At 41.9% G+C, this 27,373-nt stretch overlaps 1 protein-coding gene across 1 annotated transcript in view; it reads right to left on the bottom strand.

Moving 5' to 3' along the window:
• Positions 1 to 27,373, bottom strand: part of LOC117590018 (trophoblast glycoprotein) — a 54,895-nt gene that overhangs the window by 10,001 nt on the left and 17,521 nt on the right. The window contains exon 3 of the mRNA XM_034282307.1: positions 8,868 to 8,935. The gene's annotated coding sequence lies outside the window, so the exon portion shown is untranslated. The remainder of the gene's footprint in view (positions 1 to 8,867; positions 8,936 to 27,373) is intronic.

Raw genomic sequence — 27,373 nt, forward strand, 5'->3', positions numbered from 1 at the left:
CTTTTAAGGGGTATGCACAAAAATGCAGTCGGAATATAGAATCCGTTCTTCGAACAGGCATCTATAGGCAAGTGGCAGCACCCCCTCGCTCCTCTCCCCCTATCGGTAATCTATAGAATGTCAAGTGGAACGAAAGAGAGAGAGAGAGAAGCTGGAAAAGGAATGTCAAGGATGTTCAGAGAAAGAGAAAGGAAGGGACGCTGACGCGATTTTGGGGCAATCGACAATTACGCCTGCTTTGACAGCCTTGCCAGTTCCGCCTCTCTCAACAAACTCCAATCCTTTACATTTCTCCCTCCCGCCACGCGCTGTTTGTTTTGTTTTTCTTCAAAATGTATGCCAGAAATCGCACACTTGCAAAGTCGCAACCAAATCGCAACTAAACCGCCCAAAAATCGCACCGGCGACACTTTGCTGACAAATTGCATTAAAAGCGGCTGTTTCGCTGTCTCCCTCGCTCCTTGCAATTGTATTACGGTATTTTTTTTCTCGTTTCGAGGTTTTTCCTCTTATTTTGTTTCAGTTTTGTTTTTTGTTTTTTTGGGGCGCGACAACCAACTTTTCGTTTGCATATTTTTTGGGTTCTACAGAGTTTCCTTTTTTCTTTCCGGAGGATGCTTCTGCTGCTGTTTGCTGTTAAATGGAGGATGGCTACAGAGCCACATACATGAGGTGAAGGCGTGGGCTGGTGGTCTGGTGGGGTTTACGATAGGCGGGGCAGGCGGCTGGCGACAAAGGCAAGTGCATTCATAACACTTTTTGTGGCGCTTTCCACTCAGCCGAGAATGAGAGGGAGGAGCTCTGAATGAAGTGAAAGTGTATTTTAGAGGTTTATGATGTCAGAGGATGTCTAGATTTATTTTACTTATCAAGGATGTTGTGTAATTTAGTCGAAATGAAATCCTTGAAATTCCGTTCCATTCAAGGAGCGACCATCTTTTGTACACTGACAACATGAAAAGCCCTTAAAAATTTAAGGAAAATAAATATATGCCATTATGTGAACACATTTTAATTGGATTTTTCCATTTTCCATTGGATTTTTGCATGCATTTTCCACATTCTATCAGCACAAAAAGATAGATTCCTCTTGTTTCGCTACAGTTTTTATAAATATTTGATTTGCATAAAATTTAAAAATGCTCAATGGCCTAACTACCATGTAGTATGAAAACAAACGTGAAATAAAATTTAATTTTAATGGAATTTGTACCAATATTCTTTGAGCTTTTGCTAATTTTTTATGCACTAATAAATTGCATGGAAAATGGATTTGGATCATTGGGATTAGCGGGCAATACGATGCTTCCAGGAAGGCATTCCCTTTCAAGGAGAATGAGGAGTCGTCTCCTCTTTGCCTGTGTTTGCGTTTGGGTTGCACGTCACAACAATGCACTGAAGCTCTGAAACAGTGAACGGGCTACCAGACTCTTCTCTTGGCCATTTGTTGGACCAGGCTTTTGGGGCGAGATTTGAGGCCAGGGAGCGGCGTGTGGCAGCATGGCAGCCAAATGGCCTTGAGAGCAGTTATGTAGAAGAGCATTTTAACCTGTTGAACTTAAGCGCCTGACCTCTCCACTTTTGTTCTCTTTTTGCACTCAGCCGCTGCTGGCCTCTGGCTGCTCCTTGCTGCTGCACCTTCTCTTTCTCTTGTGCAGCGCCTTTGGCATAGTTTTTATGCCCCAAGGCGCCTTGCAAACTATTTGTAGACGCCGTTGTCCGCTCTCTCATTCTTGCTCCCTCTCCTCTCTGCTATATTGCTTCTATCTCCTCCTCCCATCAACAGCTGTACCACTTCTTGATGCTCTCAAAAGTGTGCTACATTTTTTTGTTTCTCTCTGTCTCTCTCAGCCACTGCGCCTCTCCTGAGCCCCAAAGGCATATCAAATAGAAGGTAAGACTGTCGCCCTCAATCCTTCCTCCTTCCATCTTTTTTCGCAGCCACTTGTCAACTGTTGTTGTTTTTTCTTAGTTGTTGTCTGCCTCTTTCTGCTTTCCTGTTGGCCGTCTGGTTTGTTTCCTCTTCCTTCTGCTTTGTTCGCCTCCTCCTCTTCTTGTTCTTGTCCTCTGTCCATTTATCTGCTAAAGCAGAAGGCAAACAGCTAACGGTTAACGGAGAAGAACACGTCAGGTGCGGAAGAGAGAGAGAGAGGGGAGAAAGCGGAAGAAGAGCCTTGCATCAGTTTTCTCTCTCTCTCTCTCTCTCTCTCTCTGTATCTCTGTCTCTCTCTGTGGGACACGGCGTCCTCCATCATCATGCATGGCACAATCCAATTATCATACGGCCCTTTGCTTGGGTGCTCTCTACTCTCTGGTTGCCAAGGCGCTCGACGGACGACCAACTCCTCTAATTGTAAACAAACAGCTTGGGTCCTTGTCCCCATCCATCTTCCAAAAGAACAAGTCAAAAGGACATAGGGCAAGGTGTATTATTATAGGGTGGGTTTTCCTTTATTTTTATAGCAAATCATTCGCTCTATCTCTCTCCCTCTCTCTCTGTAATGGATGCGCTGGATACACCTTACCAAGAACTAAAGAACACAAGTGCAAGCAGATAAAACTGTACATTTTTCTTTTTTGATTTTTAGGAATTTTTGTTGATTTACATTTTGACAACGTTTTAACGTCCTCCCACTCTCTCTTATCCTTTCTTGGGTGTTTTCTAATTCAAAAACCTTTCCTTTGTCCATTCTAATCTCTCATTAAGTCATGCCTCAACCACTATGTGTGCCACTCCGGGAAGAGAAAGAGAGAGGCTTTTTGTGGTTCCTGCCTTTGCGTTTATTTAAAATTCATTCATTCGCAATTTTTGTTTGGGTTGTGAAAACGAGTGTCAGCCGCTAAAATAACGGAACCCATATCCTGTCAGCGATGAAAACGCCAAATATTCAATTGGGGGGAAGCCACACAAGACCAACATAGCCACATCCCCTCCCCATACACCATGCAAAAAAAACAGTTTATAAATTCGGGAGCGAAAATTGATCTGCATCAAAGAACATAGGGGGGAAAGACAAAGAACGCATTGAAAAGGTTTCATTAAAAGAGACACACACAATGTTGCAGAGAAAGAGAGAAGCGGACAGATGGGCAAGAGGCCAAGCGGTGTGCGACACAGAGATTCAATGAAGCACAGAGATAGAAAGAGAGAGGAAGCAGAGGCGACGCGAGTGGCGTGCCCTAAAGCTTTATTCGCGGTTTTTGTTTACGCTGAAAGTGTTTTACAAATTGGGGATTGATCCGAAAAGACCGAAAAGTGGCAAGTGAAACGAGGAAAGTGCAAAAGTGAAAACAAAGCCAAGACCGAAAAGAACATTTTTGTTTTCGCTAAGAGCAAAGTTAATGAAACGCACAGAGAGAGAGAGAGAGGGGTGCGGGGGAAGGGAACATAATCTATGGAGTAAATATTAGACAGTAAGAGGAAGAATAATTTGCTATTCAATTTGCTATAATAAGATAACATTATAATAAGATTTATGTTTCAGAGTACTCCCAGGAGCCGATTAAGATTTTATTTTACTTAAGACTGAGGGAGGGAAAGAATTGATTTAAAAGAAAACATTTAAGAGAGAGCTTGTCAGAAGCTGTCATGAACTGCACCAGAATATCAAGCAGAGAGGCGAAATGAAGAGACCGTATCGTCCCAAGAGACAAGTACGAGACAGAGCTAGAATAGTAGCGCTAACAAACGGTAATTGACTGCAAAATATCCAAGTCTTAAGCTCAACAACAACTAATACAAAATAGAGCATAGAAAAGGCACATAAAATCACATAAAAGCAAAGGTTAAGGGCGCCCATAAAGCGAGTGAAAGACAGAAACTATTTCAAAGTCATTTGGTAGCGGCAGTGGTTGAGGGTTGTGGTGCAGAGAGCAGAGAGCAGGGGTAGGGCAATGGGCAGAGAGCAATGGTAATGGGCAATTTGCAAGGGGAGAGCAGAGGCAGTGGCAGCGTAATACCACTAAGCAAACAACTCAGTTGTAATACTCAGACTAGATGAAAGGCAAACGAGAAGAGCAAGTGAGCGAAGTGTTTATTGCAAAACAAAGCAACAGCAGCAAAAAACAGCACCGAAGAAAAACAATGAGCGAATCGGATGGAGGACGGAGGCTAAAACAAACGGTGCAAAATGCATGTGGTTAGCTGGTGCGAGCGGGAGAGAGTGAGAAACTTAGTGGAAGCAAGAGGAGTGCTAATAGAAACACAGTTATTTTTGGTCCCTCCTCCATGCAAGTTGTTCAAGTGGCGGCACAGAACTCATTGAGTACTTAACACGTTTGTTATAAATATGTTTGTACATATGTATGTTTTTATGTACAAAGATACATATAAATATGATCGATTCTATCCCGCTTAGCGTAATACTTGCCAGACGTCAGATATTCCTTCCATTTCTTTTCATGTTAGAGGGTAAACCATTCAAAATGGAATATAAAATGAGTTGCAAAAGAACCACAAACAAGATGCAAATCATTTTACTCTATTACTCTTCCCTCTCTCCCTCTCTCTCTCTCTCTGTCTCTCTCTCTCTCTGTACATTCCTCCTTGCCCTCTGCTCACTGCCTTTTGGCTTATGCTTGCCTTTTGGCTTCGGGGCACTTGTCCTCCCATTATTCCTATCCCCATCACTATCCCCTTCATCATCGTGGAACGGGCCCTCAGGACTCGTTAAGTTTTTGAGAAGAGGAGAGAAGAGTTCCCGCTGGAAAGACGACAGTGGTTCTCCGAGGGAAAGCGAAACGCGAGAGACGGGCAAAGACCCCTCGTCCGGTTCCCCCTGGCCACACTACATCTCTGGCCAATCAATCTTTTGGCCCGTAGTCCAGACTCCACAGTCGAGTCGAGAGTCGAGTCCTTAGCAGGCAGTTCAAGTGTTTGGGCAAAACCCGTTACCCGCTTCATCTTCATTCATTTGGGCAATTGCTTTGCCTGCTGCCAGTCCTTTCTCTTGCACTTTCCTCGTGCCCTTTCCCCCACCCTTCACCTCTGGAGTTTTTCTCTTTGGTGGAACCACCTAACGACTATTGCAAATATGTTGCAATTTTCCTCCTGTTTTGGGCTTTGCCTGTCCTGCTGGTTTCTCCTCATCTCTCATCCTTGGCGATCCAGCTTCCCCTTTTTTACAAGGACATGGCTGGTCCTGTGCCCCACAGGGACCTCCAAAATATGTTTGAACTGCAGGAGTGCCTCAGCCTCCTCAGGCTCCGGTTTGGTCACTCCTCCTGCCACCAGAGATTGATCACAGTTGGCCCAGAGTTTTTGTAGCCCTTTTCCTGCAATTTTTATTTCCGGCTCGCACCCCTCAAACTCCGGGGCAACACCTCCTCCCTCTCCACGTTGCATCACTGATACACCCATTTTCCATTTTCCATGTCCTCTTGCCGCCTCTCGCTGTCGTTTAATATGAAAAATTGCGCGCAAATATTTGCAAGAGCTTCCACCAGAGTACGTGAACAGAGAAGTGAAAGGAGCGGAAGGAGAGGTGCTGCAGTATGGGCGGTGTCAAGGGGCATGGCCCATGCACCATCAACCCCCCAATGATGGCTGCCGCTCTCCCTCTAATTGTAAGAATTTGTCAGTTGGGTTCCTGGGGTCAGATATTAATCGTTTCGGTCCTAAAAGAAAGACTTAACTTTGTCCCTTCCGGGAGAGAGAGAGAAAAATAGAAGAGGAGAGAGGGCGGAAAAGTGTGTATAAAAAAGTGGAAAAGTGCAACGGAAAATTATGGACAATGCAGAACAGAAATTATGGGGAAAGTGTTGAATATTTAGAAAGATGATATTTTGGGGAATCGTTGGGCAGAAAAGGAAGCCACGATTGAGATGGAGATCCTTGGATATAGGTTGACCCTGTCTGCTCTGTCTGTTCTTCAGGAATGCACCTTAAATGCACACTCAACACTCAACAGATTCAAAGCTTTGCAGATCTCTCAATTTAATCTAAATCTCTTTACTTATCGCATTTCCGCTAGCTAGTCAAAGGACTCTACTTAACTGCTGTGCCACATCAAAGGAATCGCAGAGAGAGAGAGGGAGAACAAGAGACACACAGCGAATAAGGGAGAGTGCCAGCGAAAGAAACTACTAAAGAGGATTAACCAGAGAGAAGCTTACCATTATTTGAATGCACTTAACGCGAACCCCGGACGACTCCACTTCCCCCCACAGAAGCTGCACACAGTTCTCACATTTTCCAGTTGTTAACTTTGGCTTCATTTGGCGGGTGGCTTAAATACTTTACGCGATTCACTTTCTCTCTTTCTCTTTCTCCTTCACTCCTCCCTGCAGGCAAAGAGAGCTGCAAAAACAGAATGGGAAACCCAAGAAACCCCATTGGAAGAGGATCCATAAAAAATAACATTAATGCTTTCATTTTGTGCAGCGAAAGTTGGCAACAGAAAGAATTCAGTGTGGGGAATGAAGGGGAAGAACGTAAACAGAGAAGTAGTGAGAGAGTAGGGAAGGAGCGCAGAGAGGAGTCGCTACAAAAATAAGGCACAGGCCAAGAGGCTAAGGCGAAAATCTTTTTTGCAAAACTTTTAATGCTTTTTCTTTGCAATTTTTTTAGGAGCTAGCTACATCCTCTCCCTCTATTTCTCCCTGGCAATGTTAAGGCATAGCTGGAGGCTGGAGAGATGGTTAAAGAGGGTAGAAAAGCTGCCAAAAAAAAGAGAAAAGCGCATAAGAAAAGCTGTGCAACGCACGGGTAAAGTCACCGGAAAATTGGCCTCAAAAACCGCCGGACGACCATCATCATCATTTCATTCATGAATGATGGGAATTTCTGAGACGCTTCACATCCGCGACAACTTTTCTCGCTCTTTTTTATCGTTTTGCCAGGGTTGGCCGGGGGGAATTGGTAAGAACGGGGAGTCACGTTGGTGCAGCTTAACCCCTCATCTCTCCAGAAAAAAAACGAGAAGGGAAGTGTGAGACGCTTCTTACGCGTCACAACTTTTCTACCCGTCACTCAGTACTACATCTGCAACTTAGCTGTGTTTAGTCAAATTTATCAAATAGTTTTGAAATACACTTGTAACAGTGTGAGCATACAGAAGTCTGGGTGCAAAATATGGTGGCTCTAGCTTATATAGTTTATTGATGCTGATCAAGAATATATATACTTTATGGAGTCGGAAACGTCTCCGTCTGTGTGTTACATATAAACATCCACTTTGTGCACAAATAAAATATACCCTATTTACTCTTCGAGTACCGGGTATAAAAAACGAAAGAAATGAAAATTGAAAATTGCTTGAATTGCATTTCGTTTCGTCTCGTTTCTCGTTTTGATGGTTTTTTTCTTAAACGAGAGAAAGGGTGGGTTACAAAGGGGTGTGAGGGGGTAAAGAAGAGTACAGAGCAGTGAAAGCAGCGGCAGGAAAGGGAAGATTCTGTGGATGGAGAAGGTTAAGATGTCAGGCTTCGTTAGACAAACATCTGCTGCTGCTCTTTCTCCTTTCTCCAAGGACTGCATTCTTCTTTGAGTCATCCTCCTTGCCTCCCTTCTTCTTCAGCCTCTTCGGGGAGTTCTTGCTCTTCTCCGTGCAGAGTACGAGCCAGCATACATCAGAGTTTTTGTTGAGAAACTTCTGCCAATGCTGTGCCGTCATTACCCCGGAGACGTACCCAAAACTTCGCATCGCATGCAGTTCCATGTTTTGTTTTGACAACTCTTTCACCATCCCCATCCCACACAAGCTCCCTGCCCACTCTCTTTTACCCTCTCTCCGCTCTCATCGAGCTTCTTTGTCTCTCTTGAATTGGATTTTCATTTAATTAAATCATTGAGCCCCTGAGACTTTGTCCTGAGTAAAGAGAGACTTTTTGCCACGTTTGATTTTCTTGTAAATCCCTCTCAGGAAGATGCGAGAGAGCGAAAGGAAAAGCAAAAGGAAGGAAAGAGGAGGAAGTCAGACATTAAGATACACGGAATATTTCTTTTTTAATGAGATCTACGAAAAAATCGGGAATCCCTCAACGACAAATAAATAACGAGAAGGGACGTGTGAGACGCTTCTTAAGCGTCACAACTTTGTACCGGGTACCGGATCACAACTTACACGGCACTCAGTACTACATCTGCACCTTAGCGGTGTTTTGTCAAATCTTTTTTTTTCTTCATCTGTCATCTACAACACTTCTCACGCTAACGCGTTCCTTTAGCTCGCCCCCCTTCCCTAGACCCACACACTGCAAACTCGCGGCAGAGGCAGAGGCCGCACACTGCGGGTGGGTATAGGCACTGCAAATTAATTTCTTCATTGTGGCTATAATAATTATCCAATCGTAATCCAATCGGATCCCAATTTGGCGATCTGATTGATATCGTCATTCCCTACGGAATGGCGTTTTTTCCTTTATCTTCAAAATTGTAGGTTTGGGAGGTTTTCGGCCTTTTGCGGGGGGGCGGGCCTCATTTTTTAAAACGGGTCGGAAACGTTTCCTTCTGTGCCTTACCGTTAATCCCCCACAAATTCAATATACCCTATTTACTCTTCGAGTGCCGGGTATAAAAAGGGAAAAGAGTAGAGAGACAGACAGAGAGAGAGAGAGAGACAGAGAGATAGTGTACTTCTGCAGAGATTCTCATTTTAATGAGCAACCAACTATTACCATTCTCATCGCTTTGCCTTCCCCTCCGCCACCAGCGACAAAAACCTTCTCTAATTGAAATTTCGAATGCGAATGAGAATGTCGCCGACGCGGCGTGGCATCCGCAAACAATGCAAATGACTTTACAGTTATGCGGCTTTTGCTACGGTTTTCCTTTTGGGTTTTCCTTGGGTTTCGGCAATTCCCTTTTGTTTTTATCTGCTCTAATTTTCACAGTGTTTTCTCTAGTGGATTCTACGCTGAAAACTTACCTCAAAATAAATTATTTATTCGCTTCGTTTGTTGTTTCTGCAATTTTACGAAGGTTCTGTGTAAAGTTCTGAAAAAGAAAGAAAAGAAAACGAAATGTTATTGAAGGGTCTTATAGAACAGCAGCGAAGATTTTCCTAGATTAAGGATAATAAATAAAGTTCATTCTTGTTACGAGTAAACTTCCATTCAATCTCTCAGCAGATCCCTTTCCAGAAGCCACATTCCAGCAGCCTTTTAATTACTTATTTTCTTACTGGCTTATTTTGATGGACAAAACGCCAGTTTAACCCGTCACCTTACTATCCCTCTCCCTCTCTCTCAGTCTCTGTCTGCCTGTTTCTAAGGGATTTCCTCACACACATCATTCACTTGATGGTAAATCTCTGGGCAATGGGCAATGAGAAATCCAGCGTTCAGAGGAGGATCAAAAGGGAGCAACAAATGGCTTCATCATCATCAGCATTCATTTCGCTCCTTCCTCCATGGGTGTCCCGTGTGCCACATGACGTATGCGCAATGTGACAGCCAGCAGCAGCAGTTAGCTAAGGACTTAATTTAAAGCCGCTTTTGCCAACATAGATTTATTCTCCACGCCGCCACTCGCTCCAGCCTCCTCCTTGGCCAGCTTCAGAGATCTCGAAACAACAACAAAATACGTTTATAAACTTGAATGGTGATGGTACTTTTGATACCCCTTAGGGACTACAGCAGAGATTGCTTTGTAAAACATTTAACTCGGTTTTATGTTAAAATATTTTTGCTAATGCCCAATATGTACATACATATATATATCGAAATATTCTGCAACGTTGGTATCCTTTCGGCATTCAAAACTCTTTCTTCAAAGCACAATAACCTCCTCCTTCCCTACCCTCCTTCCAACTTACAGAATAAATATAAAATTTCCAAAATCTAGACACTGACAGACGCCACGCCTCCTCCGTCACTCCCCCTCATCACTAACCAAATTTTATTATACCCGGTACTGGAAGAGTAAATAGGGTATATTGTATTTGTGTGAATAACGGTTGTATGTAACGCACAGAAGGAAACGTTTCCGACCCCATAAAGTATATATATTCTTGATCATCATCAATAGCCAAGTCGATTGAGCCATGTCTGTCTGTTCGTCTGTCCGTACGTTCGTCTTGTTTTTCGGCTAGTTCTCAGGGACTATAAGAGCTAGAGCCACCATATTTTGTGTCCGGACTGCTGTATGGTCACACTGAAACCAGTGTATTTCAAAAATGAGCCACGCCCCCTGCCGCCCCCGCATAAGTGCGAAAACCTCCCAACTCTACAGTTTAGAAGTTAAAAGAAAACTAAAAACGCCATTCCGTAGGAAATGGCCATATCTATCAGATCACCAAATTGGGATCAGATCGGATCATTATTATAGTCACAATGGAAAAATTAATTTCCAGTGGCTAAACCCACCCTGTCCCGCAGCTTTTGTTGCTCTTTTTACATTTTCTCATTCACACTCTGCTTCTGCTTCACTCGGCCCCTGCCTCTGCCCTCCCCCTGCCGATTCCTCTTCCGTCTTTTAACCCACCCCGTCCCACAGCTTATATTTGTTTTTTTTTTTTGTGTGAGGGCGCTGCCTCTGCCTCTGCCGCAAGTCAGCAGTATGTGGGTTTAGGGAAGTAGAAGTGTTGTGGATGTAGATGACGGATGAAGAAAAAACTTAAAATTTGACAGCTGAGGTGCAGATCCACTATTGTCCCAATGACCAGTTTTGGTGGCTGTTTACGCCAAATTAGCGCAAAGGGCTTATGGCCGGGAGCAATTAGTATTTTGTATAAGTAAAATGAATTTGTAGCATTAAGATATTAAAATGTTGCATTTACGACATACTCACAGAAGTTTTTTGCTATAGAACATACATGTAATATGTGAATCCGATAGACAAAGAGGAAGAACATGCATTTAATAGGTGAATATCGAAATTGAAAGAAAGAAGAAGAGATAAAATTGATTTGAATTCCGACTCGGTCGAACCAGCAGCACTTGGCTTTTTATTTCGAGATTTTGATTCCGAACTGGTTGCGAGGAGTTGCGGAAACAGTGGCCAAAAGCTAATTTTTAAAAGTTAAAACCAAGACTCGGTTTTTAACGCTCTGTATTAGAAAAAGAGTGACCATCAAAGTTGCGTATAAGAAATTTTCATAGATGGAGCCACAATCTGCTGTGAAACCTAGCGGTCATTATTGCACAGAATGTGCAGGGAAAAAGTACCAATTTTATTGATGTTTTAAATATCTCATAAATTGGAGAATACGATTAACTGATCCAATTTTTTTGATGCATTTTATTTAGTAGGCTTTTTACTACGTGTTCTGTAATGTGAACGATATCTAGTGGTTGGCGATGTCTTCTACATCTAGATGTAGTCCTGAGTTCCGGGTATAAAAGTTGTGACGCGTAAGAAGCGTCTCACACGTCCCTTCTCGTTTTTTTTGTGTGCGGTCGCTGCCAAGGGCGCCGAGCTAAAGGATCGTGTGGGTGTGAGTAGTGTTGTTGATGTAGATGGCAGATGAAGAACTAATTTAAAATTTGACAAATAACCTAAGGTGCAGATGTAGTACTGAGTGCCGGGTATAAAAGTTGTGACGCATAAGAAGCGTCTCACTCGTCCACTCGTCTTTTTGTTTTATTTGTACATAACTTACATATGTATATATGTATAATTATTTATAGTATATATATATTCTTGATCTATTACTATTACTACTACAATATATAAACGGATTGTGGGTCTATGCAGATTTTAGTGCCATGCTTGGACATCAAATTTAAAGTCAGTTGTCCAAATCTCGATTTGCTGATGGGAGTCGGAGGAAAATGTGCAAGTGTTAATGTGTGTGTACATGTGCAAGGCAGCCGCCTTGCTTCCGTCGAAACTCCATGCTTGTTTACCCCGTGACTCTGAATACTCTAATGGAAAATATATGCAACGCAAAGTCAATTGCCGTAATTCATTATTTGTATACATATTCAGAGGTTTATATCCGTTACCTCTTTCATCCTAAATTATATAAAGCATATAAAGGTCACCCAAAATAAATGTATTATGATATTGGGGGGCAAGCTTCTTCATGAGGGTATTAATTTGAATGGTATGTGAGCTCAAAATCAAAAAAAAAAAAAAAAAGGCAAAAGGTTTCAAGCGCTAGTATTTAAAGAGCACATGAAGTCGAGAACATAACCGACGACGAGAATAGAAATTGGAAAGATCTATTTACATACATATGTACATATATATACATATGTGTGTACATATATATGTTTTTATATTTATCTGAAAAGATTTGTCTGTAAAAGACGGATTTGTTAACAATGTTGATAATACGGCAGCACCGAAGTCGAGAAGCTACGGCGTTTCTATAATATGCATAGAATTTTGAATAAAGCAGTATAAAATCTGCATTTAAAAAAATTACAGCATTCAAACACAATAACAACTTTGATTGGTATATTTATTTTTTCCAACCCCCAAGGGTCCGGCCACCAACCCCACCCCTCATTCTGAACATGTTGCGGCAGGTCAGGTTCATACGCCAAGCCCTGAAAACAAAATCAAATCATCCAAACGAATTTTCGTTACATCGCAGTTCAGAAAGTCAGCGCACCAACACACACATTACTTGCAGTGTCCGTGTGAATCAAGACAAAACCGGTTTGGAGCGCTAAAAAATCATTGGCTACACGCACTTATACAAATGTAGATGGGACATCTGGCTGCGTGCTCTACACGCACTAATACACATGTAGCTGGGGCTTCTAGCTGCGTATTCTACACGCACTAATACTTGTAGCTGGGACTTTGGCAGAGGCCTGGGACTCCGAGACGCACTTTGAGCGGTGACGTTTCGCTTGTATGAAGCTGAGAGCCTACTATATATTTGGTTAATGCCCTCATGCAGCAGACAAGCCTTCTGATCCCTTTCTGTCTGCATTAAATTAACATTTCACATAAAGACAAACAGCCAGCATTCACTGGACAGCACCGGACATCTGGACAATTAGTGTGAGCCATGAATTATGAGTTTTTGGCTTTTATTTTCGGTTTATTTTTACCACTTTTTTGGCCTCTTTATGTCTCTCTCTTGTGTTGATGTTAAGTAAATTATTGTCCGACTTTCTGGGCTGGGGATGGGGCTCATAAAATCAGTTTAAACAATAGCCCCAGACAGGGGCCCAAAGTGGGGTTAAGCGAGGAGTAGGCAAAGGGGTTAAGGCCAACAAAAATGTAGAGCTAACTATTAATATGGAGAGCTGCCAGAGGAGCAACTGCGAGACACAGACAGAAATGCACCAGAACTTTTGAGCTTCATTTCCGTTTCCGGTTGCACCGCACAGAGGAGAGCAGCATATGGTAATTGGGATGGAAACAGCAAAATAGTCTCAAGCATATGGATAATGACAAAACGTGTCGAAAGCCAAAAAGTTGCATGCAACCCAACCAAAAAGACACTGTGGTGTTGGTGGCGTCTGTGGAGAAAGAAGGCGGCAGCATCTCCTTTATGCAATTCCCTCGTTTATTTTGACTTTCAATTTGAAGCACTCCCAAAATCTGTCTCATGGCACGCACTGCACACTGTACAGATTGGGAAGGGGTAATAAAGTCCTGTGCCAAGGGGCATTGCATACATAACCATATTTGGATTGTTTACGCAAATATTTGCACAATTCCAAAAGGGAAACAAGAGAAGGAGTGGGACAACGATGAAGAGAAGAAGTGGTGCGTTAGGGCATTACAGCATTGCCAGACATGAGAAAAAACACCAACCAAAAATACATAATGTCTTTCTCTCTCTTTCCTTTCCAGAAAAGGCAGCTTGTTATCCTGTCGTCTCGCCCTAGCCCTCGTCCCTCTGCTGATGTTTGTCCATCTTGTTAACCTTTCTCTTGGCCCTATTTGCCCACTCCTTGTTTATCCATTTTCCCAGAGATAAAAATTCAACTTAACTCCACTCAAGCGACGACTCCTTTGGCCCTTCCCTCATAAACAGGACACTCTCTCTTGGACAGCAACAGCTTTCGGGTAAATCGAGGAATTTGTTTTCCCCTCAAAATATTGTGGGTCAATTGTGGTTCCCAATTCTGTCGCTGCTTCTCCTTCTTTTCCTGTTCTACCTTCTCCGCATGTTGTGTGTTTCTTCTCGATATATTTATGCACATTTTACAGTGGATTTTCATTTATGTGACATCAGAAGCAACTATGGAAAATGGAAAAAAGTTTGCCCTTTACCATTCGATTCTTGCCTTTTGCTTTCTCTGCTTGTTGTTCCCTCTAGAGATTGGACACTTGACAGTTGGCAAACATAAATCTCTTAACAGACAGAGTGAAAATATGCCTTAAATATATTATCCATTGGCCTTTTTTGTCATTTTTTGTGCAAATTAATTTACATGCTTCCTTTCGTAGATTTCTTGAGGGGAATACGGGAATAATAGGATAAGAGTTTTTATTTTTCAAAAAATTTTGAACGATTACGAGTATAATCTGCACTCAATATATAATCCACAGTACCCCAAAATATGCAAAGATTATTCCATTTTCCATCTGCATGTGGAAAAACATATTTAAACTTTCATTCAGGTTCCCTTTCCCACTGACCAACATAATAGCAGCTTTTTTTCTCCCATAGAAAGCTCCGGTGAAAAACAAAACGTATTTCGCCCTAATGCGAGTAATTCCATGCAGGGATGGTGAGGGATTCCCACTGGACGAGTGTCAAAATCAGGCCGAATCATGGTCCCCTGCCGCCCTGTGTGGGAAACATGAGAAGCGATGTCTGGGCAGAGACAACAATGGACAGATGATAGCTCTGGAGCCGACATGTGTATAACAGAGTGAGAGGGGAAGAGAGAGATAAAGAGGCACAGACGAACAGGGAGACTGACACACAGACAACGTGTTCCACACACACAACAAAAGGCTGGCCAACAATAACCCATTGAGAAGATGGCAGAGATTTATTGTGGCTCTGTAAAATACATATGTTGATGTGGGGGGTTCTTAGCTTTTCTTTTCTATCAAATGATTGAATCGGAAAGAAACAAAAACTTTAGACTACTTAAGGGCGTCGATGCGAGAAATTTTCAAATGAAAATAAGCTCAAGAAAGGACAAGGAGGGGGATGTAGGTAATTGTAGTCCAAGTAACGCACGTAGCCAACTGTTGTACGGAAATGCATGTGCATCCCATTTGAGGGATTTTTGTTTTGTTTTTTCTTGCATCTGAAATGGTACATCGTATTAGACTTTCGAAAATTCGTTTTTTAATGTTCCCTGACATTTTCCCCGCAAAATTCAAAATTGCCAACTCATTTGGAAAATCTCTCTCCCCTCTCTTTCGCTGTCGCTCTTTGTGGTTTTGCCTGTGGGTATTCCTGCTGCATCCCACATTCCTCTATATGTTTAGCTGCCATTCAATTAAGTTATCATCCAGTGTCACTTTCCAGTATTAAACTCACCACTGACTGACTACAGATCCCTGCTTTCGAAATTTCGTTTTTTAATGTTCCCTGACATTTTCCCCGCAAAATTCTAAATTGCCAACTCACATGATAAATCGAACATGATAAATTTTGTGGCATGGCAGAAAGGATTTCGTTGAATGTTATTGCATTTTTAGCACCTCCTAAAACCAAACCCACTCTACACCAGTTCAGCCTCCCACTCTGGACTTCCCCTCTGCACTACACTCTTTCCCTTACAGCTCTTTCGCCGTTAATTTTGCGCCAGCTGCCAAATGTCATAATGTCAAGTGAAACAAAATTTTNAAGAATGTGTTTCGAGTAGAAAAAAAATACTGGCGAGGAAGAGAGGGAGGGGAGGAGGGCAAACAACACGACTGTTTTTGTTGTTTGTTTGTGTGGGGGGGGGGGGGGGGGGGGGGGGGGGCTGTAAGCCAAACTACGCCACAGTTCCCCCCCCCTTTCGGTGGTGGTGTCGGAGGAGGAGAAGAACTGGCAACGGAGTGGCTGACTACTGGATGGGAATAGCTATCGAGTTAGCCCCCAGACCCGCAACCGCCCACAGATCCAGTGCCTCATCAAGCAGCGGTTTTGAGTTACAGAGTGGCAGTGGAGGAGCAGGCTTTGGAACATAGAGTGGGAGAATCGTGCGGCAGATGTGGAAGCCGAAGGAGCAACGGGGAACGCAGCAGCAGCAGCAACATAAACATCATGATAGTGCCCATTATTAGCAGTGGCAAAGCACATTTGCGTGCATTTTAAAATTTGAATTTCCCTCCAGCCAAACGGAGGAGTAGTCAGAAGAGTCCTCCACTCATTACACTGGCCAACACAACAAGATAATATGAATTTACTTAGGAAAATTATTGGCATCTACTTTGGAGGAAGATTTCCCTTCTTTCGGAATAAAGAGAACCCTGAATGAGGCTCATTATGGCATCCATGAGAAGAGAATGCGAAGAGAAATTATAATTTACATCATCTTTCCATTCTCATTCTCATTCTATTTTTTTTCCTATAAGAAGACTTTTTCCCATTACCTGATTCTAGTTATTGTTGTTTAGTGTTCGCAGTGGCAGGCAGGTTGAGTGAAAGTGGTGGAGACGGCCCCCCACTGCGTGTCAGTGGCGCGTTGTGCATCTGAGAGAGAAGAGAAGAGAGAGAGAAGACCCACGCAAACTCGCATCCCGATTTATGCTCACATTGGAAGTAATTACACGGCTGTGAGGATCCCATCAGCTGGAGGATGTCTCCTTCTCCTTCACATCTATAGCCACATTTCCACTTTCCCCATATATTAATTTCGATAACTATTTTCGGTGGGTTGGGGTTGTGAACGCTAATTGAATCAGAGACTCGCTCTTTGCCAGAGGGTTAAGTGATGATAAAAGAAAACTCTAACATTTCCCGCACTGTCTTGGCAGTGGATCGGGTATCTAGAGGATGTGTCTGCGGATGCTGTGTGTGTGTCTGTCATCTGACACTTGGAGTGACGACAGACCCAGGGCCAAATCAATGCAAATGGGAATGGCATTCGGCTCTACCATCTGCCTCTCTATGGCCTGTGTATCTGCTGTCGAAGGCATTTCAATTTGTGGATCTGCTGTAATTAAATTCCATCAGACTTTGGCCCTAAGTAGTTGCCTTAATGGAACCGAAGCCCCATGAAATTGGCCATCAAGAGTGCGCCTAATGCTCTTAGGGCCCGAACAGAGGGAACCAAATCGAACTCTACCGAAATCCCGGCTAAGTGAAGTCTGCATTTAAATGGATTTTCATATGGAAAATATTAATGCAGAGATCTGTGTACTAAAGAGATGGTAGGAGGCATGTTTTGCTACATCTGTAGTTCTATGACCCGTGGCTCTCATTACTCTCGCATCAATCAATCAATCAATCAATTGAAAAGTCAATGAGGGAAGTGGAAAATCGTTTGCTCGGTTCGCTCGCCCAAATGGAAAGGAAAATGTCAACAGCAACAGCGCCAGTGCCAGGCGGCACGGCACAAATGTCGAGGGTAATTGGCAAAAAGCAATAATAAAATGTGAAATTAATAAAGTTCTCGGCCCTTGATGGTAAAGTAGGAGTGGGTGGGGAAATGGGCAGGCAAAAACCTCAAACAATGACCAAAGAAACGAAGGAAAGGGACGAGCAATTGTAAGGGAGAAATTTGAATGCTCTACCTATATCTGGTCCTTCTCTGTGATTATTTCCACTCTTTTTTCGGATCCATAAGAGCATTCACTCCATCGACTATTGGAAGTGAACTTGAATCTCATCGAAATTTTAACTGAAGTCTGAAGCTTAATTAATTTCTTATGCCATTTTTTTCCATTTTCCATTTCCCATTGCTATTCCTTCGCTTGCTTTCTTTTTTCCAGAATTTTCTTTTCCCTGTAACTTTTCTGTCCGTGTTTCTGCTTCTGATATATTGATGAGGTGTTGGCCTGAGGAATCGACTAGTGGGGGATTGGGAACTGATGCTGATGCTGATGGCCTGGGACATTTCCGCTGCCGCTTCTTCATGGATGTTGCCATGCAGGTGCTGTGCATGTTTACCCTATCCCCCGTCCCCTATCCATTCCCTCTTTCCCATCGCAAGATCTCTTTCTCTCGCGTAGCTCAAGCTCATCCATTCCGTATGATTCGCCTCTCCTGCTGTGTGCCTTCACTCTGCTCTGCACCTCTCCTTGCCAGCTTTCGCTGTTGCTGTGACTCTGGGCGGCGTGTCGTGTGCGTGATTTATGTCACACGAAATGCAAATACATGAGTAAACATGCATGCCATGCCGCCACAGACGATGCTACAAATATACATACATATAGTCTTATACATATATATGAATGTATGCATATTTCTGTGGTGACGTGTGGTGTGGGATGTAGTTATGGAAATGGGGAATGGGAGCGAGAGAGAGTTGCTGTTGCTTCTCTATTTCCAACCACAACATTTTCACGTTCTTTAAATAAACTGCACACGACTGGTGGATTAAGGGGAGGAGGGGAGTGGTAGTGGGAGTGGGAGAAGAAGATTGTCGCACATTTTGACAGTTGGCAGAACATTCTTTTTCTAATAAATTTATGCGTCGTGCGATATGAGGCAACGTACTACACACATCGAGACTGTAGAATGTTGAATGTTGCATGAAGAGGCGTGTGGCAGAGTGAATTTTGACTGTGTTCTGCCGTCTGTGTTAAGGATGAGACACGAATTCAGTTAGTTTTTCGCAGCGGTGTGTCGTGTGGAATCCTTTTTGAATTGCCAGTTGCAAGTAAATTGTTGTTTTAACAACTTTTTGGGGGAAAACAACATATTGTAGTTGTTGTCACTCGGGCAATTGCGTTGCGACGGCAGATGCTATTTGTTACATATTATATATATATGTATACTGTTATACTCACTTACAATACTTACAATACGCTAAATACAGGATATAATCCATCCACAACTATCAGCACCTCCTCTTAAATCTCACAATTCAATTTTCAATCTCCTTTTCCCCGATTCCCCCCACACAAGCCACATTCCACACCTTTTGCTGGAGTTTACCCATTCAGTTAAAAATTTCGCCCATTGCAAATTCCTGAATCGAATCGGACAATTCGATTAAAATCCCTCGGAATGTGGTTTCCGATTGAATTTATCGCAGAAATATGTTAATTCATTAATTGAACTGAAACCGTTAATTATTGCGCATGGTAGGACGGTAGGAATTCAATCTAAATAATATTTAATATTTTTAACACATTGCAAGGGGCAACTCTCAATGAGCCGAAACTGTTATACGGAATGCAGTATAAATAAAGAGTAGAACCGCTTTTGAAAAAAGTGTTGTAAGCTGCTAATGAGCGACGCACCGCTGCTCAAATACAAATAAATGGAATAAATGTCATTTAATTCATTTTTAATGATTGACCAAATGACCGACTGACTGATGGATGGATGGTTGGACGTGAGCGCATGGTGGCCCATCGACATTCTGTCTCTTGTTCTCATTATGCAACACTTGCACATGTTTTTTTCGCTCTCTCTCTCTCTCTCTCTCTCTTTCTCTCGGGCTCTCATGCATCGCTGGCCCACAATTTGGTTCAATAATTTTTCCAAGCTCAGAGCAACGACAATTTTCACTGAGCTTCACTGGCATTTTGATACCCTTTTGGGGAGAGAGAGGGTGTGACGAGGTCTGTTCTGATGTTTGCAAAGAAAAGAGCTAAGCAAATGAAAATCGTATAACTGATACATACATACATATTTATGTATTTATTCTGGATTTGCATAGATAAATAATTATAATTCAATAAAAATCATTTGATTTTATCACATATCCACACACTCTAGAGGGGTAACAACACATCGACCCTCGAATCAGACATACTTTGGTTCATGTTCGTCGACTGATAACAATCTATGCAGTCACTCTCACTCTCGCTCTCTCGTTCAGCGCTCATCTGTGTAGTTAGTGAATGCTGTTCGGTTGGGTGGGAGGGTTTAAACAGCAACAGAGGTAGAAATAACAAGACAAGACAAACACAAAGTCACAGGTAGAAGGCACAGGCAACGGCAGTGGAAAAAACCGATGTGGTCTGACTCTCACACATACACACACCCACACAGAGCGAGCGGTGCACACACAAAGTAAACTGCGTTGCAGTTGCAGCGCTGCTGCTACCACTATACAATGGGGCATTTGTCCACTTTTTCTGGCCGAACCTCAATTTTAAAAAGTCGTAAAGGTAATACTTTTTTACCGATATATGTATGTAGATAGGAATAACAATAGTCCTTAATGTTACGTACACAAAAAAGAAAACCAGTGTACACCCCTGTTAAGACAAGCTGTTAAAGTCAGCTGTTTGCTACGAACAATAGAAAGTTCTGATTTTTTTCATTAACCTAAAAGTGCAAAAATTGCTAAATCGATTCAGACAGGTATTACCATGTGTTTGTGAGTTTAAAATGAAAAAATGTAAATCAAAATATGTATGTTTATTGTAGTTTTTTAACAAGTCTATATTTGTGACTAAAATCTGTACATATTTGAAGACGCTTAAAATTTGTCTGGTAGCTGCCGGAAGCATTAAACTTAATGGATATTGTAGAGTATTTAATTTTTGATCAAATGTATGTCATATTTTCTTGCGCTTTTCTGCGTCTTCGCAGATATTTAAGTTTTCGTAATATACCCTTAGGTTTGGAAGTTCGGAGTTGTTTGCAATGTTAAACTCAGTGAAGAAGAAAATTGCAAACGAGGATGCCAATTTGCATTGAATTTAAGCGGTAATATCTGTCACTAGTTCTGAGAACGTTAAGGGTTATTTGCAGACCCTTTGAAGAACTTTTTTTAACAGTTAATGGAAGTTACAGGTATAAGGAAGTTAATGTAAAAATAAAATTATCTACTAATTGTCCATTTAAAAAAAATGCTTTTTTTAATATATTATGGCATTTCTTTACATATTCCCATTTTGTTTGATTAAATTTGAAAATAAAATAAAAATTCGGTTTTACACTGAAGAGAAGGCGGTGCCACGCCCATTTCCTTCCTTTCACTATTATAAACTCATATCAGAAATACCTACATCAAAAAATAATGTTCGTTTGGAAGTCATTATTTACACAAATAATTTACACATTTACCACAAAAAGTGGTCAGATGCGCCATAGTGCTCTGTTTGCTGCTTTGTGCAGAGAGGCGCTACAGAGAGAAGAGAAGAAATGCAGCGCATAAAGCAAATCGTGTCAATGACATTTGGTGACATACGTGTGCACCAGGGGGAGATGCCAGATGCGAAACGATGACGCATCGAGCGCTGCAGAGATGCTCGCGAAGAATAGAAAAGAAATAAAGAGAAGAAAAGCCCGATACTCTTGTATTGCTTTACGCCAGCAACAACAACAGAAGCAGCAGTAGCAGCAGCAGCAGAACCGGTTCTTATCTTTTGAAGCAAGGAAAATGCAGTGGAAGGTACGCACATGCATGTGAACATTTTGCACTCCACCCAAAGTAAGTGGAGACCTCATACTTGCACAGGCTTACCCTCTCGTAAATTTGCATTTTTGCCTAACCATTTAAGTGGGCGTATGATGGGGCCCATGTCACACAGATAAAAGTACAGGGGGGAGAAGTACAAGAGGAGGGGATCCAAAGGTTGGAGTTATGGAAGCAGGAAGGGCAAAGGACACGGTAAGAGGGAACATCAGAGTGGGTCGTAGGTAGAGTGGGAGGAACACCAAAGAACATAATTTACGGGTAGCTATGCTTGTGGTTGCTATTAATAGAAATGCTTTTGGGGTCATTATGTTGCTATTGTTATTTTTCTGGTGTTTGTTGTTGTTGCTTCTACTTCGTCTCGGGGATGCTGCTGGCGTTGATTCTGATTCGATTTTAAGGTTAGTTGAACACACACACACACACAGATGGGAAGAGAGAGAGAGTGAGCAAGTGGGATAACGGCTTTGAGGAGATTAAGTAGATACAGAGGGGGAAAACTTTTGATTTTAGATTCTACGTTGACAAATCTGATGATATGAGCGATACATTTTGAAACAAAATGAGGGGAGAGGCAGAGGTGTGGAAAGAGGGTGCAGGGGGAGGAAGATGGGGTGTGGGCAGAGTGTGGGAGTAGGTGGTGTAAGTGGGAAGGGAATTTCCAGAACTCATTCCGATCCCAATATATTTTAGTTTCGAATTTATAAATTTTTATGAGGATTTCCAATCATTAGAAAAGTTTTTTAAATTTCTAAAACTAACTAAAATATTTAAAACGAGAAGGGACACGTGAGACGTTTCTTAAGCGTCACAACTTTTATACCCGGTACTCAGTAGGACATCTGTACCTTAGTGCTTTTTTTTAATTTTACATTTTTTCTACATATGTCATCTACATCTACATTACTTCTTCTCACGGATTCAGACACTGAAAATTAATTTCTTCATTCTGGCTATAACAATGATCAAATCGGATTCGGTGATCTGATAGATATAGTCATTCCCTACGAAATGGTGTTTTTAGATTTCTTTTATCTCTTAAACTGTGGATACCGCAGATTTTCGCGGTTTGCGCGAGCGGAAGGGGACGGGACGAATTACACTTGTAACCGTGGGAGTATACAGCAATCTGGAAATCAAGGAGATCAACAAGACGGACATGGACTATATCGACTCGGCTATTGATACTGATCAAGGATATATATATACTTTGTGGGGTTGGAAACGCTTCCTTCTGTGCGTTAAATTTTTTCCGTACAAATACCCTATTTACTTTTCGAGTACCGGGTACAAAAAAGCATCAACATGATTATTAAAAGTTGTAAATTAGTGATAAGATTATGGCTAGGTTTTCCTGAAAAACATTATATTCGTGTGTGTGTGTCCATTTCGTTCATGTCAGTTAAATGTTAATGATGTTTATTGTGTTTAATTTTAAATTGAATTTAAATAGGGAGCCCCTGTCAGGGTGTAATCATCGTATTATGTACATATGTATATATGTACATATGTATATCAATTTTGTATTACGTTTGTGTGTGACATCAGTTTATGCCACGCTGCCACTGCCCCACTCCAATAGAAGTCACTTCCAATCAAAATTCACGTCACATACTGCGCTTTCATCATTCATTAAGCTCTTCTGCCATGACACGCTCTACCCACAGCCATACAACAAATACATATGAATGTATCCAACGTTTAATTAACTAAACAAATAAACCAGCGAATGAATTAGTTGATTTGTACATCCTCCTGCAAATCGAAGTATCCTATCAATTGTCAAGCCAATCGTCCTGTCAGTCGTTAGGGCTTTCATTTTCAGGCGTATCTGCCTGAATCTGCATCTCGACCCAAATTCGAATTCGAATTCAAATTGCACTTTCAATATAATTTTAGTTTCCTCTCTTCATCGAGCACTCAATCTCTCATTTCATTCTCTCGATTCTTCTTCTCTTTTTTATTTTTGATGGACATTCAGCTGACCGCAACGGTTGTGACACTACCTCCTCCCACTATCACCCCGCCATTTCCGTGCAATGCAATTGCCATACCCAAGCGGCAACCGACAACCGACCAGCGCCCACCTCAATAGCATTTAAAGTTAAAAGCCATGAAAATCAACACATAACAAACAAGGCCCACAGAGAGTGAGAGAGACCCGATAGCCGAGACCAGCCAGCCCAACTTTTCTACGGCTTAACGGAAATTGTAATTTAAAACTACGCCTCTGCGCCAGCATTGTGTCTCGCCCTCTTTTCTCTACCCACTACATTCTTTTCTCTTTGTAGCACTCCTTTTTGGTACTCTTCTTCAAGGAGTATTATGCCTTTGGATCAGTTGTTGGCCACATCTGAAGAACCTTTTAGAGGGGGTTTAATGTGTATTTTCCATACCTATAAAATAAGCTCGTATCACTCAGCAAAGTGTATCTCAACATTCGGCATTCACCGTTAGCCTTTCCATAAATATTCACTTTAGTGTTTTTTGCCTGTTTTCTATTGTATACCCCCGATTTTTTTTTTGCATTGTGTGGATGTATATTTAATTTCATTACGAGTGTTTTTTGTGCGCTTTGCACTTTGTGTTTTGTGCTGTGTGTGCAGCGTCATTGAGAGAAACGTTCATAGAATTGCATTCCAAACGTATAATAAATGGAATGCAAATAAAGCCCCAGACAGGCCTCCCCGGAAAGGGGGAAAGTGAAGCGCTAATCAACAGGCGGCAGCATAATAAACCAAACCAGCATAATAAACCAATGTAATATGATAATAGAGGGTAATCCCTCTCTATACATGCTAAGTAATTTGTTTTTAATTAGTGGCTGGTCCAAAAATATTAATTGGATTAATTAAATTAATATTTACAGATACATAAATAATGAGTGTTTTTGCAGCGGTATCCACAAACCGAAAGTCTACACAGCGACTTTCTGAATTCCATACTAAAAAATCCATGGATTCCATACAACATATCCCCTTACAATGGGTAAAATCATTTATACATAACTACAACTAGTTAATAGGATAATATTTACGGGATTATCTCTCATTTAATGCTTTAAAATAGATAGACAACATTCGGTGGGGGTGAAAACTTTCATCTGTCTGTGGGTGTGGTTTTCCTCATGGAATTTTGACAACTTTTAGCACCAATTACCAATGTCATTCGTCACTCTGGTTCGTTGCAGGATGAAAGAGAGGGCATGAGAAGGGCAGGCAAAGACAAGCAGATGCCTCGAAGGGGTAGGAAAATGCTGTCTCCGTCTGTGCTTTACGCCCCCTCCTATCCATTGCTCCCGCTGTCTGGGACTTGAAGCTTATTTAAACATTCTGCTTATATATTATTTCCATTGCGGGAAAACTCCTCCGACAGCCGACAAGGCAAAGGCACAACGTGACAGCAGGCGATGGAGAGGGAGCTACAGGCAGGGTAGAAGCCGCAAAGAAACCCAGAAATAAAGCAGCCAAAAGGAAGGAACAGCAGTTGCTGGGCTACAGGGCAGAGTCTGTGGCGTCTCGTGGAGTTTTTCTTTCACGTGAAGAAAATGTTGACAACTTCTTTATTTATTTCATCATCGCAAAGGCAGGCGACTTTTGAAATTAGTTGGCGCCGTAAAAAAATATGCAAAACTTTTACTTGAATGAAATATGAAATGGTGAAATGGAAAATGGAATGGAATGGACGGTGTGGAGGAAATTCCCGTCCCAAAGTTATGGCTGAGAGAAGGGAAAATGCGAGTTCGGTTTCAAGAGAGTCTCAAAAGCTCAAGAAAATCTTTGGAGCAACATTCTTGTTTAGTTTTTATCGCTGATCACACTAATTGCCTGCTCAAAGGAATTTTTCGACTGGCTGCCGATACTTTTGATTTTTATTCATCCAATGTAATGGGTTCCCTCCTCATTCTACTAATTTTGATATCATTTTACCAGGTGTACAGAAGGGCTTCCCCCGGGATTTCCGACCCCACAAAGTATATATATTTTTGATGAGCATCAATAGTCGAGTCGATATAGCCATTTTCGCCTGGCCGTCCGTCTGTCCGTCCGTCCTTATGAGCGCCTAGTACTCAGAGACCATAAGAGATATGGCAACCGATATGCAAAAGCATCAAGACTGAATGCTGAATTTCTGAATGCTCGCATTGGCACAAAAGTATTTCGAAATTTCTCCCCGCCCCCTTCCGCCCACGCAAAAGAGCGAAATCACCCAAAGCTACAATTTTGAAATACAAGAAGAGAATGACCATGACTATCAGATCACCGAATTGGGATCTGCAGTGCAGTGGCTAAACCCACCCCGCCCAGCAGCTCTTTTTTATTTTTTCACATTCTCTCATTCAACACTCTGGAGGGGGCGAGCGTGTTGGCGTAAGAAAGGATGTACATAGATGTAGAAGTAGATGTAGATGACATACATACATCATATGCAGAACAAATTGAAAACGTCAAACGTAATATTCGAAAGAAAAAATTAAGGTACAAATAAACTAACTGAGTACCGGGTATAAAAGTTGCGACGCGTAAGAAGCGTCTCATGCGTCCCATCCCGTTTAAATATGTTTTTTCCCCTGATAAAGATATTCCCCAATATTGTTAGCATATTCCTTACTTTTTTCACGAATTTGAATTTTTTTGTTTTTAATTCAATGTTTACACACTCTTACTAGCTCTCTCTCTCCAGTTTTTTCCCTCTCTTTCTCTGTCTTTCTTTTTGCCTCTTTTCACCTTTTGCCTAATTTTTTGTGGATGGAACGTGACTCCCGGATTTGAATGAACAATTTGAAGACAGAAACGAGAAGGGATGTGTGATACGATTCTTACGGGTCACAACTTCTATACTATTTTTATACTTTTACTTTTATATTTTGTCAAATTTTTCTTCATCTGAAATCAACATCTACAACACTTCTCATACCAACACGCTCCTTTAGCTCGCCGCCCTTCCCTAGACCCACACATTGCGGACTTGCGGCAGAGGCAGAGACAGCGCCCGCACACAAAAAAAACAAATATAAGCTGCGGGACGAGGTGGGTTAAAAGTTGGCAGAGGCAGAGGCCGAGTGAAGCAGAAGCAGAGTGTGAATGAGATAATGTGAGAAAACAACAAAAGCTGCGGGACAGGGTTGGTTTAGCCACTGCAAATTAATTTCTCATTGTGGCTATAATAATGATCCAATCGGATCCCAATTTGGTGATCTGATAGATATGGCCATTCCCTACGGAATGTCGTTTTTTAGTTGTCTTTTATCTTCAAAAGTGTAGATTTGGGAGGTTTTCGCTCTTTTGCGTGGGCGGAACGGGGCGGGGCTGATTTTTGAATTACACTTGTAACAGTTTGAGCATACAGAAATCTGGATGCAAAACTTGGTGGCTCTAGCTGAGATCCAGGCGCTCAATAAGACGGACTCGACTCGGCTATTGATGCTGATCAAGAATATATATACTTTATGGGGTCGGAAACGTTTCCTTCTATGTGTTATACACATTCACTTTGTGCACAAATACAATATTTACTCTTCGAGTACCGTGTATAAAAATGAAAGTAAGTTACAAGATTTCTATGCAAAAATTTCTTATCTCTCACTCTCTCTGCATTTTCACTGCCCTCCTTCTTTCCTTCCGCTGTGTCTGCTCGTTTAATATTATTTTCTGGTAAAGTTATGTCTTATTTCTGTCATCAAAATACTTCATGACAAGGATTATTACATGGCGGCGATGGAAATTCGTGCATGGAAAGTGGAAAGAGGAAAGGGGAGTGGAGCGAACCAAGTAGCAGGTCCCCAACATTAATCATTGCCTCAACTTTATAATTTTTGGCAAGGATTACCAGGCCCGGAATTCAATTTTCTACTGCCCGCACATCTCCTGCTCTCCACCCTACTCGCTCAGCCTTTCTCCATTTCTCTCTCAATCTCTTTTGTATTCAACTATAATTTTTCATACAAAATGATGTCATTAAAGAAAGAACTGAAACGAGAACTGTCGTCGACGTACGTCAACGACTACGACGACAACTGAGACAATAATGA

This window comes from Drosophila guanche, unplaced genomic scaffold, assembly GCF_900245975.1.
Source record: "Drosophila guanche unplaced genomic scaffold, DGUA_6, whole genome shotgun sequence".
Taxonomy (NCBI): Eukaryota; Metazoa; Arthropoda; class Insecta; order Diptera; family Drosophilidae; genus Drosophila; species Drosophila guanche.